The sequence below is a fragment of the Lampetra fluviatilis genome, chromosome 35 (assembly GCF_964198595.1).
Source record: "Lampetra fluviatilis chromosome 35, kcLamFluv1.1, whole genome shotgun sequence".
In the NCBI taxonomy this organism is placed as follows: domain Eukaryota; kingdom Metazoa; phylum Chordata; class Hyperoartia; order Petromyzontiformes; family Petromyzontidae; genus Lampetra; species Lampetra fluviatilis.
The window spans coordinates 6,137,496-6,152,774 of record NC_136309.1 but is presented as its reverse complement, the minus strand read 5'-3'; the positions used below and the strand labels follow the sequence as shown (position 1 = coordinate 6,152,774).

The 15,279-nt window shown below is 54.1% G+C and overlaps 1 pseudogene across 1 annotated transcript in view; it reads right to left on the bottom strand.

The window, feature by feature from the left end:
- LOC144944568 (protein tweety homolog 2-like) overlaps positions 1 to 15,279 on the bottom strand; it is a 37,374-nt pseudogene that overhangs the window by 20,210 nt on the left and 1,885 nt on the right. The window contains exon 2 of the transcript XR_013639597.1: positions 14,000 to 14,178. The product of XR_013639597.1 is annotated as a protein tweety homolog 2-like (transcript). The remainder of the gene's footprint in view (positions 1 to 13,999; positions 14,179 to 15,279) is intronic.

Genomic DNA, 15,279 nt, shown 5'->3' with positions numbered 1-15,279 from the left:
CAGTCACGTGTTACACACCACGCTGACACACAGTCACGTGTTACACACCACACTGACACACAACCACGTGTTACACACCACGCTGACACACAGTCACGTGTTACACACCACGCTGACACACAGTCACGTGTTACACACCACGCTGACACACAGCCACGTGTTACACACCACGCTGACACACAGCCACGTGTTACACACCACGCTGACACACAGCCACGTGTTACACACCACACTGACACACAGCCACGTGTTACACACCACGCTGACACACAACCACGTGTTACACACCACACTGACACACAGCCACGTGTTACACACCACACTGACACACAGCCACGTGTTACACACCACGCTGACACACAGCCACGTGTTACACACCACACTGACACACAACCACGTGTTACACACCACGCTGACACACAGCCACGTGTTACACACCACACTGACACACAGCCACGTGTTACACACCACGCTGACACACAGCCACGTGTTACACACCACGCTGACACACAGCCACGTGTTACACACCACGCTGACACACAGCCACGTGTTACACACCACGCTGACACACAGCCACGTGTTACACACCACGCTGACACACAGCCACGTGTTACACACCACACTGACACACAACCACGTGTTACACACCACGCTGACACAACCACGTGTTACACACCACGCTGACACACAGCCACGTGTTACACACCACGCTGACACACAACCACGTGTTACACACCACGCTGACACACAACCACGTGTTACACACCACACTGACACACAACCACGTGTTGCACACCACACTGACACACAACCACGTGTTACACACCACACTGACACACAACCACGTGTTACACACCACACTGACACACAACCACGTGTTGCACACCACACTGACACACAACCACGTGTTACACACCACGCTGACACACAACCACGTGTTGCACACCACACTGACACACAGTCACGTGTTACACACCACACTGACACACAACCACGTGTTGCACACCACACTGACACACAACCACGTGTTGCACACCACACTGACACACAGTCACGTGTTACACACCACGCTGACACACAACCACGTGTTACACACCACGCTGACACACAGTCACGTGTTACACACCACGCTGACACACAGCCACGTGTTACACACCACACTGACACACAACCACGTGTTACACACCACGCTGACACACAGTCACGTGTTACACACCACGCTGACACACAGTCACGTGTTACACACCACGCTGACACACAGTCACGTGTTACACACCACGCTGACACACAGTCACGTGTTACACACCACGCTGACACACAGCCACGTGTTACACACCACGCTGACACACAGCCACGTGTTACACACCACACTGACACACAACCACGTGTTACACACCACACTGACACACAGCCACGTGTTACACACCACGCTGACACACAGCCACGTGTTACACACCACGCTGACACACAGCCACGTGTTACACACCACGCTGACACACAGCCACGTGTTACACACCACGCTGACACACAGCCACGTGTTACACACCACACTGACACACAGCCACGTGTTACACACCACACTGACACACAGTCACGTGTTACACACCACGCTGACACACAACCACGTGTTACACACCACGCTGACACACAGCCACGTGTTACACACCACACTGACACACAGCCACGTGTTACACACCACACTGACACACAGCCACGTGTTACACACCACGCTGACACACAGCCACGTGTTACACACCACGCTGACACACAGCCACGTGTTACACACCACGCTGACACACAGCCACGTGTTACACACCACGCTGACACACAGCCACGTGTTACACACCACGCTGACACACAGCCACGTGTTACACACCACACTGACACACAGCCACGTGTTACACACCACACTGACACACAGTCACGTGTTACACACCACGCTGACACACAACCACGTGTTACACACCACACTGACACACAGCCACGTGTTACACACCACACTGACACACAGTCACGTGTTACACACCACGCTGACACACAGCCACGTGTTACACACCACACTGACACACAGCCACGTGTTACACACCACACTGACACACAGTCACGTGTTACACACCACGCTGACACACAGCCACGTGTTACACACCACACTGACACACAGCCACGTGTTACACACCACACTGACACACAGCCACGTGTTACACACCACGCTGACACACAACCACGTGTTACACACCACGCTGACACACAGTCACGTGTCACACACCACACTGACACACAGTCACGTGTTACACACCACGCTGACACAGCCACGTGTTACACAACACACTGACACACAGCCACGTGTTACACACCACACTGACACAGCCACGTGTTACACACCACACTGACACAGCCACGTGTTACACACCACGCTGACACACAGCCACGTGTTACACACCACGCTGACACACAGCCACGTGTTACACACCACGCTGACACACAGTCACGTGTTACACACCACGCTGACACACAGCCACGTGTTACACACCACGCTGACACAGCCACGTGTTACACACCACGCTGACACACAGTCACGTGTTACACACCACGCTGACACACAGTCACGTGTTACACACCACGCTGACACACAGTCACGTGTTACACACCACGCTGACACACAGTCACGTGTTACACACCACGCTGACACACAGTCACGTGTTACACACCACGCTGACACACAGTCACGTGTTACACACCACGCTGACACACAGCCACGTGTTACACACCACACTGACACACAGCCACGTGTTACACACCACGCTGACACACAGTCACGTGTTACACACCACGCTGACACACAGCCACGTGTTACACACCACACTGACACACAGCCACGTGTTACACACCACACTGACACACAGTCACGTGTTACACACCACGCTGACACACAGCCACGTGTTACACACCACACTGACACACAGCCACGTGTTACACACCACACTGACACACAGTCACGTGTTACACACCACGCTGACACACAGCCACGTGTTACACACCACGCTGACACACAGTCACGTGTTACACACCACACTGACACACAGTCACGTGTTACACACCACGCTGACACACAGTCACGTGTTACACACCACGCTGACACACAGCCACGTGTTACACACCACGCTGACACACAGCCACGTGTTACACACCACGCTGACACACAGTCACGTGTTACACACCACGCTGACACACAACCACGTGTTACACACCACACTGACACACAGTCACGTGTTACACACCACGCTGACACACAGCCACGTGTTACACACCACGCTGACACACAGCCACGTGTTACACACCACGCTGACACACAGTCACGTGTTACACACCACGCTGACACACAGTCACGTGTTACACACCACGCTGACACAACCACGTGTTACACACCACGCTGACACACAACCACGTGTTGCACTCCACACGTATCTACGGCACACGAGAGGGGTCCCGGTGGCCAGCACCACGCCCGGCCGCCTTTGTCTCCCCGAGTGCTGGCGTGTGCACATTACCGCCCAAGCACTCGTTTCGGGCCGAGGTGACCTAAATGAGAGACCCCAAGACCGGTTCAAATATTCGTCGCTGATAACGCCATGAGCTAGAATCGAACTCGGGGTCCGCTGGGTTCGTACTGTGGGGCTGAACGATGAATCGATTTCAAATCGCAATTCGAAACAATGCGATTAGCAAATCACAAAGGCTGCGATTTTTTGCGATTTGCAAAGTCCGATTTATTTTCTTATTGGAAGTGATTTATTTTCCATTATTATAACTTTATTTAACTTAACAATTGTTCTGTTTTTGATTGTTCTATTTCAATTACAACATTTTAATAGATACATGTTGGAAGCAATTCACGTCTTTTAAGTTCTCATCCTTGCATGCATTAGAATATATCGAGCAGTTAATATTTTGATGGTATCACGTGGTAATAATGCTCCATCACATGTTTTAAATCTATTAAACAGTGAATATTGAACTGAAGCTTGACTTGAAAAAATTGAATCGCAAATCAAATCGTAATATCTGTCAGAAAAATCCACAATTAGATATTTTTACCCAAATCGTTCTGCCCTAGTTCGTAGCGCCCGCCACAGCACTTTCCATCCCCCACCCACACGCTCTGTCACACACACACACGCTCTGTCACACACACACACACGCTCTGTCACACACACACGCTTTGTCACACCCACCCACTCAGTGTGTGTGTGACAGCCACACATTGTCAGTACGATTCTGTTCACGTATGCGCATACAGTACCCTCATTCACACACTCAGCGACAAAGATCCCCCGTGTAGCATTCACAGATTGTTCGGGGCGAGTGATGTTTGCGAGCGCCTTTGTCTTCCCGATGCTAATGCGTATACAGTGCACTGGGTAATCAATTAAGGCTGAGTAAACCTCGCATTCTCTCACACATACACTCAGATAAACACGCTCACAGCCCCTACACACACACTCTTACACTCCCCTACACACACACACCCTTACACTCTCACCTACACACACACTTACACTCCCACCTACACACACACACCCTGCCACTCTCACCTACACGCACACTCCCTTACACTCTCACCTACACACACACACCCTGACACTCACCTACACACACCCTGACACTCACCTACACACACACACACACCCTGACACTCTCACCTACACACACACCCTCACACTCTCACCTACACACACACACCCTGACACTCACCTACACACACACCCTGACACTCTCACCTACACACACACACCCTCACACTATCACCTACACACACACACCCTGACACTCTCACCTACACACACACCCTCACACTCTCACCTACACATACACACACACACCCTTACACTCTCACCTACTCACACCCTTACACTCTCACCTACTCACACCCTTACACTCTCACCTACACACTCTCACCTACACACACACACCCTCACACTCTCACCTACACACACACACCCTGACACTCACCTACACACACCCTGACACTCACCTACACACACACACACACCCTGACACTCTCACCTCCACACACACTCCCTCACACTATCACCTACACACACACACCCTGACACTCTCACCTACACACACACCCTCACACTCTCACCTACACATACACACACACACCCTTACACTCTCACCTACTCACACCCTTACACTCTCACCTACTCACACCCTTACACTCTCACCTACACACTCTCACCTACACACACACACCCTTACACTCTCACCTACACACACACACCCTCACACTCTCACCTACACACACACACACACCCTTACACTCTCACCTACACACACACACCCTTACACTCTCACCTACACACACACACCCTTACACTCTCACCTACACACACCCTCACACTCTCTCCTACACGCACACACCCTCACACTCTCACCTACACACACACACCCTTACACTCTCACCTACACACACACACCCTCACACTCTCACCTACACACACACACACACACCCTTACACTCTCACCTACACACACACACCCTTACACTCTCACTTACACACACACACCCTTACACTCTCACCTACACACACACACCCTTACACTCTCACCTACACACACACACACACCCTCACACTCTCACCTACACACACACACCCTCACACTCTCACCTACACACACACACCCTTACACTCTCACCTACACACACACCCTGACACTCTCACCTACACACACACACCCTCACACTCTCACCTACACACACACACCCTGACACTCTCACCTACACACACACACCCTCACACTCTCACCTACACACACACACCCTCACACTCTCACCTACACACACACACCCTGACACTCTCACCTACACACACACACCCTCACACTCTCACCTACACACACACACACACCCTTACACTCTCACCTACACACACCCTGACACTCACCTACACACACACACACACCCTGCCACTCTCACCTACACGCACACTCCCTTACACTCTCACCTACACACACACACCCTGACACTCACCTACACACACCCTGACACTCACCTACACACACACACACACCCTGACACTCTCACCTACACACACACCCTCACACTCTCACCTACACACACACACCCTGACACTCACCTACACACACACCCTGACACTCTCACCTACACACACACACCCTCACACTATCACCTACACACACACACCCTGACACTCTCACCTACACACACACCCTCACACTCTCACCTACACATACACACACACACCCTTACACTCTCACCTACTCACACCCTTACACTCTCACCTACTCACACCCTTACACTCTCACCTACACACTCTCACCTACACACACACACCCTCACACTCTCACCTACACACACACACCCTGACACTCACCTACACACACCCTGACACTCACCTACACACACACACACACCCTGACACTCTCACCTCCACACACACTCCCTCACACTATCACCTACACACACACACCCTGACACTCTCACCTACACATACACCCTCACACTCTCACCTACACATACACACACACACCCTTACACTCTCACCTACTCACACCCTTACACTCTCACCTACTCACACCCTTACACTCTCACCTACACACTCTCACCTACACACACACACCCTTACACTCTCACCTACACACACACACCCTCACACTCTCACCTACACACACACACACACCCTTACACTCTCACCTACACACACACACCCTTACACTCTCACCTACACACACACACCCTTACACTCTCACCTACACACACCCTCACACTCTCTCCTACACGCACACACCCTCACACTCTCACCTACACACACACACCCTTACACTCTCACCTACACACACACACCCTCACACTCTCACCTACACACACACACACACACCCTTACACTCTCACCTACACACACACACCCTTACACTCTCACTTACACACACACACCCTTACACTCTCACCTACACACACACACCCTTACACTCTCACCTACACACACACACACACCCTCACACTCTCACCTACACACACACACCCTCACACTCTCACCTACACACACACACCCTTACACTCTCACCTACACACACACCCTGACACTCTCACCTACACACACACACCCTCACACTCTCACCTACACACACACACCCTGACACTCTCACCTACACACACACACCCTCACACTCTCACCTACACACACACACCCTCACACTCTCACCTACACACACACACCCTGACACTCTCACCTACACACACACACCCTCACACTCTCACCTACACACACACACCCTGACACTCTCACCTACACACACACACCCTGACACTCTCACCTACACACACACACCCTGACACTCTCACCTACACACACACACCCTCACACTCTCACCTACACACACACACCCTGACACTCTCACCTACACACACACACCCTCACACTCTCACCTACACACACACACCCTCACACTCTCACCTACACACACACACCCTCACACTCTCACCTACACACACACACCCTCACACTCTCACCTACACACACACACCCTGACACTCACACACACTCATCCACCCACACACTCTAACCTACGCACACACACCCTGACACTCACACACACTCATCCACCCACACACTCTCACCTACACACACACACCCTGACACTCTCACCTACACACACACACCCTCACACTATCACCTACACACACACACCCTGACACTCTCACCTACACACACACCCTCACACTCTCACCTACACATACACACACACACCCTTACACTCTCACCTACTCACACCCTTACACTCTCACCTACACACACACACCCTGACACTCTCACCTACACACACACACCCTCACACTCTCACCTACACACACACACACCCTGACACTCTCACCTACACACAGACACCCTGACACTCTCACCTACACACACACACCCTCACACTCTCACCTACACACACACACCCTCACACTCTCACCTACACACACACACCCTGACACTCTCACCTACACACACACACCCTGACACTCTCACCTACACACACACACCCTGACACTCTCACCTACACACACACACCCTCACACTCTCACCTACACACACACACACCCTGACACTCTCACCTACACACACACACCCTGACACTCTCACCTACACACACACACACACACACCCTCACACTCTCACCTACACACACACACCCTCACACTCTCACCTACACACACACACCCTTACACTCTCACCTACACACACACACCCTGACACTCTCACCTACACACACACACCCTGACACTCTCACCTACACACACACACCCTCACACTCTCACCTACACACACACACACCCTGACACTCTCAGCTACACACACACACCCTGACACTCTCACCTACACACACACACACACCCTCACACTCTCACCTACACACACACACCCTCACACTCTCACCTACACACACACACCCTCACACTCTCACCTACACACACACCCTCACACTCTCACCTACACACACACACCCTTACACTCTCACCTACACACACACACACACCCTGACACTCTCACCTACACACACACACACCCTGACACTCTCACCTACACACACACACCCTGACACTCTCACCTACACACACACACCCTGACACTCTCACCTACACACACACACCCTCACACTCTCACCTACACACACACACCCTCACACTCTCACCTACACACACACACCCTCACACTCTCACCTACACACACACACTCTTACACTCTCACCTACACACACACACACCCTGACACTCTCACCTACACACACACACCCTGACACTATCACCCACACACACACACCCTGACACTCTCACCTACACACACACACCCTCACACTCTCACCTACACACACACACCCTCACACTCTCACCTACACACACACACCCTTATACTCTTCACTACACATTCTCACTTACACACTCACACACACTCATCCTCCCACACACTCACACTCTCTCTCTCACACTCCCGATGACCCCACACATCGCTGCACACACAGCAACACTTTGTCAGTAGAATTCTCGTCCCTTTTTCTTTGGCCGGGAGCTGCCAGAATTCCTGGAAGGGGAGTGAGGGGTGGGGGGAAGTGGGGGGGGCAGGAACAGGAGCTGGGTGGGTAGTGGGAGGGGCTGACACCTGCAGCTGAGCCCAACACCACTCACACGACGACAACAACAACAAACAACAATAAACAACAACACCGGATGTCCTTTGTTTGACCGACGCCCATGGAGATGTCTTCTCTGAGCAGAACGAGCCCACGTGGGGACAAAGACCAGCACACGTGGAGACGCCATAATCGCTCACAGAGACGATCCCACACGCCGTCTTGCACACTCCACGTACACACTCACACTCCACGTACACACTCACACTCCACGTACACACTCACACTCTCAGACACATTGATGCTCACTCTCTCACTCGGGGGTTGGGAGGTGAAGGGTGGGAACTGAGGGGTGTCTGTAACTCAATATCGCGAGTGTCACTGCACCACCACCACCACCAAAGTGAAATCCTCAACATCAACTCCAAATGGCAACAATCCCCTGTATAGTATTTAACAGGCTGTTGGGGCAAGTGCTGTTAGCGAGCACCTATGAAGGCCGGCACGGGATACAAGGTAGTGGGTGGCCAGCACCACGCCCGGCCACCTTTGTCTCCCTAATGGAGATGTTTACAAACAGCACCAGGTGTTTATTTGAGGCTGAGTCGACCGAGGGCAAGCCCATGGCCGGTGCAGATAATCGTCACTGTTGTTGGTCTTGAGCGGGAATCGAACTCAGGTGGGTGGGTTTTTAGCGCTTAACCACGACGCTACCTCTCCCCACACACTCCTACACACGCAGACACACACATCCACACCAGTACCGGATTAAGCTAGTGCGGGGCCTGTAGCATATGTTATTAAGGGGCCATAAATTTAAAAACCATAAATATTAAAACACATAAATGTTTTACTTGCACAGTAACGTAATTGTATTTTTGCATCTGCTATACAGCCAGATAATAGGACAAATCGCGAACCTTAAACACCCAGTCGTTCATAAAAGTTGAAGGCAGTATAGTACTATAGTAATTGAGCAAGTGTAGAATCACTGAACCGATCGAAACGTCGTGATATTGTTATTATTTTGATTATTTTTCCTATCTACGTGGCTTTACCGAAAGACCCAAAGAATACGCAATTGATAGCTTGAAAGCATTTAGCGCGGGTGGCCCTTGCAAGTGCGGCGCCCGTAGCATATACTACTTTTGCTACTAGGATAATCCGGCAATGACCCACACACACACCGACACACTGACACTCCCTCTCTCTCGTACTCGTTGGCCCAGTCTGGCCACATGTCAGTGCCTCGTCTGGGACCCAGGAATGTTCACTCCTCGCCAGGGGAGGTCCGTGGAGAGGAGGGACGGGCACAGGAGGGCAGCACGGCCCCCACGTGGCCTCCCACGTGGCCCCCAGATCTCCCACGCGCGCCGTGACCCCTTCCGGCGAGCTGGAGGCCCGTTGAGAAACCTCGCGCGGAAGCGGACACCGCAGAGATACCTCTGAGATCACCTTCTGCACAGCGACACCTGGTCCACTGCACCAGTAGTAGGGGCAGCGGCTTGTCCGCCCGCCCCGCTCATAATCGCGTGATGGTCGAACCGATATTTTAATTGCCACAGCTGGAATTTTCCAGATTCGGTGCAGGACCAAAAGTGACGCGATGTTTTGCTTGTGCAGTAACTGGTGACCAGGCTGAGACCATCAACTCGCTGCACCAGAGAATGCGGTTTAATCACAACTCAGTCTATGTGAGTCTGTGGGTCTGTACATGAGTCGATGGGTCTCTATATGAGTCTATGGATCTCTGTGATCCTATTGGTCACGATGGTGTTGTCTGTGGGTCTCTATACAAGTCGGTGGGTCTCTATATGAGTCTATCGATCTCTGTGATCCTATTGGTCACGATGGTGTTGCCTGTGGGTCTCTAGATTAGTCGATGGGTCTCTATATGAGTCTATGAAACTCTGTGATCCTATTGGTCACGATAGTGTTGTCTGTGGGTCTCTAGATGAGTCGATGGGTCTCTATATGAGTCTATCGATATCTGTGATCCTATTGATCACGATGGTGTTGTCTGTGGGTCTCTAGATGAGTCTATGGGTCTCTATATGAGTCGATGGATCTCTGTGATCCTATTGGTCACGATGGTGTTGTCTGTGGGTCTCTATATGAGTCTATGGGTCTCTGTGATCCTATTGGTCACGATGGTGTTGTCTGTGGGTCTCTAGATGAGTCTATGGGTCTCTATATGAGTCTATGAAACTCTGTGATCCTATTGGTCATGATGGTGTAGTCTGTGGGTCTCTAGATGAGTCTATGGGTCTCTAGATGAGTCGATGGATCTCTGTGATTCTATTGGTCACGATGTTGTTGTCTGTGGGTCTCTATATGAGTCTATGGGTCTCTGTGACCCTATTGGTCACGATGGTGTTGTCTGTGGGTCTCTAGATGAGTCGATGGGTCTCTAGATGAGTCTATGGATCTCTGTGATCCTATTGGTCACGATGGTGTTGTCTGTGAGTCACCGTTGACGGGGCTTGCTGCGATCCAGAACCCCGTCTAATTGCAGTGGGCGGCTCAACCCCGGGCCGCATCTCGGAGCCCGGCAGTGCCAGCTCAGCGCTCTGACCTCATCCACCCGGCCACAACTCAACCACTTCTCCTCCCACGCTCCACATCCACGACCATAACCACATCCCTCTCCACAGATGCCCTCTCTCCCTTGGACCTCTACCCACGCCCATAATACCCTCAGACACTGCCACAGGGCACTCCAGAGGGTACCCGATACCCGTACCCTACCCGTACCCGCCGGGTACGAGTAGGGTACGGGTATGGCTGGGTACGGGTACTGGTATCCGTTTGCGACCCTGGTGCGGCCGGGTACGGGTATGGGTAAGGAATCAAAACCCGTTTCCGACCTCTGGGGCACTCCCACCACCACAGCACCCCCTACTACCACGTGGCCCCCCACTACCACAGGGCCCCACACTACCACAAGGACTCCTACCACACCAAAATGAGAAGCTGCCTTCCCCCCAAATTGTACTGTACTCTCACACACACACACACCACTCTTACTGCCTCACCGACTATCACACTCACTCTCTCACTCCCACACACTCAATCCACACTCTCACTCCCACACTCTCATTATTTCGCACTCTCACACTCACTCACTCCCGCTCCCTCCCCTTCTCTCTCTCCGTGACGACTCAGCGCCGTGGCCGGGCGCCGTCTCGCCGTGGGGAGGAAACTGCGTCTCGTGGTTTCCTCTCCTCGCAAATTCGCCACGAAATATCGGACCCCCGCCCCCCCAAAAAAAAAACGACTAGAAACAAACGCTCCGCGCAGCTCCAAGGGAACCCGGCGCCGATAGTGCCCTGAGACCCGGGGTTCACAACGCCACTGCCGGGGTTCACAATCCCACCGGGGTCACGGGGGCACCCACTCAGAGAGCCCGACTGTGGTTATTCAGCCCTGAAAGGAAATCAAAGAGGTTTTGCTGCTCAATTGAACATTGATGCACTGGTGCTCATCTCCTGCTCACAACCGTGCTGCAGAGCCAGCGGTGTAAATTCCACATTCCTATGGCGGGAGGGAGAGGGGGAGGTCTAAGTATAGAACAGCCGCTGTTGACGTCCTCACAAAGGCGGTAACTCAATTTTTCGACCCCAGAGGGGAGGGATGATGATGAGCCGTGCCAACCCCCATACAGGACTCGCAGTCCTTCTGATTGCGAGCCGCTCACTCCGCCGCTGACCCACCCGGCCGTCGAGGGGTTATCCCCTCGTGCGCAGCGCCGCGGTGGGGCTGGGTTTGTCTCCGGGTCCTCCGGTTTTCCTCCTCCCGCACGAAGCTACGAACTCTCGCTATGTCAAAAGCAAATCGGTCCAACATCCTCCGTCATTCATCCGGGATGGATGAATGGCAGAGGAGATTGCGGGACGATGGGGCGGCTAAATTTGGTTCGGCGAGATCATGGGGATGACTGGCCGTGGCGCTAATGGACAATTAATCAATGGAGCGTCCGCTAGAGGATCTCAAGCCCATTGAGCGAGACCACAGCAGCATCGCCACACCGCGGCCCTCCGATCCATAATGACCGGCTCGGGCACTCAGCCCCCCCCACCCCCCCCCTATCAAGCCCCCCCCCCCACGCCCCAACCCACAGATGGACACCCATTCTCGGCCCTTGTGGGGTCCGGGTTTCATGAGGTCCAAAATCAAACCCAGACACGTATGGACTGTGCAGTGTACGCTGAAACAATGTTCAACGCGACGCCGGGACACCGGGTGCAAATCAACTCCTGCCACAAGAACACAGGCGCACATGCGCGTGTGTTTGTGGTGCTCGTGCCTGGGTGCGTCCGTGCACGTGCGTGCGTGTGTGTGCCTGGGTGCGTGTGTGTGCCTGGGGGCGTCCGTGCACGTGCGTGCGTGTGTGTGCCTGGGTGCGTATGTGTGTGTGTGCCTGGGTGCGTGTGTGTGTGTGTGTGTGCCTGGGTGCGTGTGCGTGTGTGTGTGCCTGTGTGTGTGTGTGGTTGGCGCACCGTGCAACAAAAACCCTCGACCCGAGATCAATGCCCGCTCACGGCCAACATCGACGATGAAAACCTGATCCGGTCCTGGGCCTCCCATAGATCGACTCGGGCCCAGCAGCCTCTGTGAAATCTTGAGCGATGGAAGGGGGGGGGGGGGTCCGGGTCCTTGCCTCTGTCTTCTCGTGAGCGAGTGAGTGAGGGAGGGAGCGAGCGAGTAAGCGAGGGAGCGAGTAATCGACTGAGCGAGCGAGGGAGCGAGCGAGGGAGCGAGGGAGTAATCGAGTGAGCGAGCGAGGGAGCGAGCGAGGGAGCGAGGGAGTGATCGAGTGAGCGAGCGAGCGAGCGAAGGAGCAAGCATTGAGTGTCGCGCTCACCCCGCGAGCAGGGCGGCCGAGCCGGTGGTCCACGCGACCCGGCTCCCGCTGCTGGCGCGCTGCTTGGGCGCTGCGCCGGCGCGGGCCCGCGAGCAGCACAGGCAGCACAGGTAGAGGAGCAGCAGCAGCACGTTGAGGGCGAGGCACGCCACCACTGCGCCGGCCAGCACCACCAACGCCTGGGGGGGGGGGACACGCGGGGTGAGTTGGGCGGCGTTGTCAATCACTCCGGGGGAGTCGGGGGGTTCGGGTGGCAGCCGGGACGGCTTCGTGCCAGAGGTCGCAACCGGGTACCTGATACCCGTACCCTACCCGATACCCGGCTACCCGTACCCGGCTGGGTACGGGTAGCCGTTTGCGACCCTGGTGCGGCAGGGTAAGTGTACGGGTAGGCCGTGAGTCACTGGTGAGTCACCGTTTGTCACTCATTTCGGGTAGGGTACGGGTAGGGAACGGGTACCCATTTGCGACCCTGGTGCGGCCGGGTACGGGTACGGGTAAGGAATCAAAACCCGTTTGCGACCTCTGCTTCGTGCCGGGATCTGGCAGCGCCGGTCTCGGCTGCGCTGAATTCAGCTCCAGTTGTCGTGGGGGCACCTGGGACAAGACTCGAGTCCATCGCCCAAAGTTAGGGGGTTTAGAGTCGTAGGCTCGGTTTAGGAGTTCGGGTTGGGTTCAGAGGGTTAGGGGGGGGACTTTGAGAGCATTTGTCTACGTTGAAGGCGTTAAGAGTCGTACGGTTATAGGGTTCGCAATGCGTGGGTCGGGTCCAGGGGTTTGGGGTCAGCTGCGTGTGGAGTCGCTGCCAGCCCTCACCCCGTCTGGTAGGGTCCGTGACGGGGCTGGGACCGGGGCCCCGTTCGTTGGGATCCCGTGCATTGTGTCCAACAAACACAGGAGGCGGAACGGAACACAATGGGGCTCTGGGGGACGCCACTCGTGTCCCTACCTTCCTGTGAGTACACGAGCGCGTACGTACGTGTGTGCGTGTGTGTGTGCGCGTGTGTGTGCGCGTGTGTGTGTGCGTGTGCGTGTGTGCATGCGTGTGTGTGCGTGTGTGTGTGCGTGAGATGCTGTGTCTGGGTGTGGGAAGCGTTGCGGCGCACTGCAGGTTCATCATCGCACTGCGCCACCAATCTGGCCACCCGAGTTTGATTCCCAGCGAAGGTGACTACATCTTGCACAAGTCCCAGGGCTTTTCCCGAGGGTCTACTCAGCCTACTGTGGTGTTTTAAACATCACCACTGGGGAGGGGATATAGGCACCCAGCACCTACCACT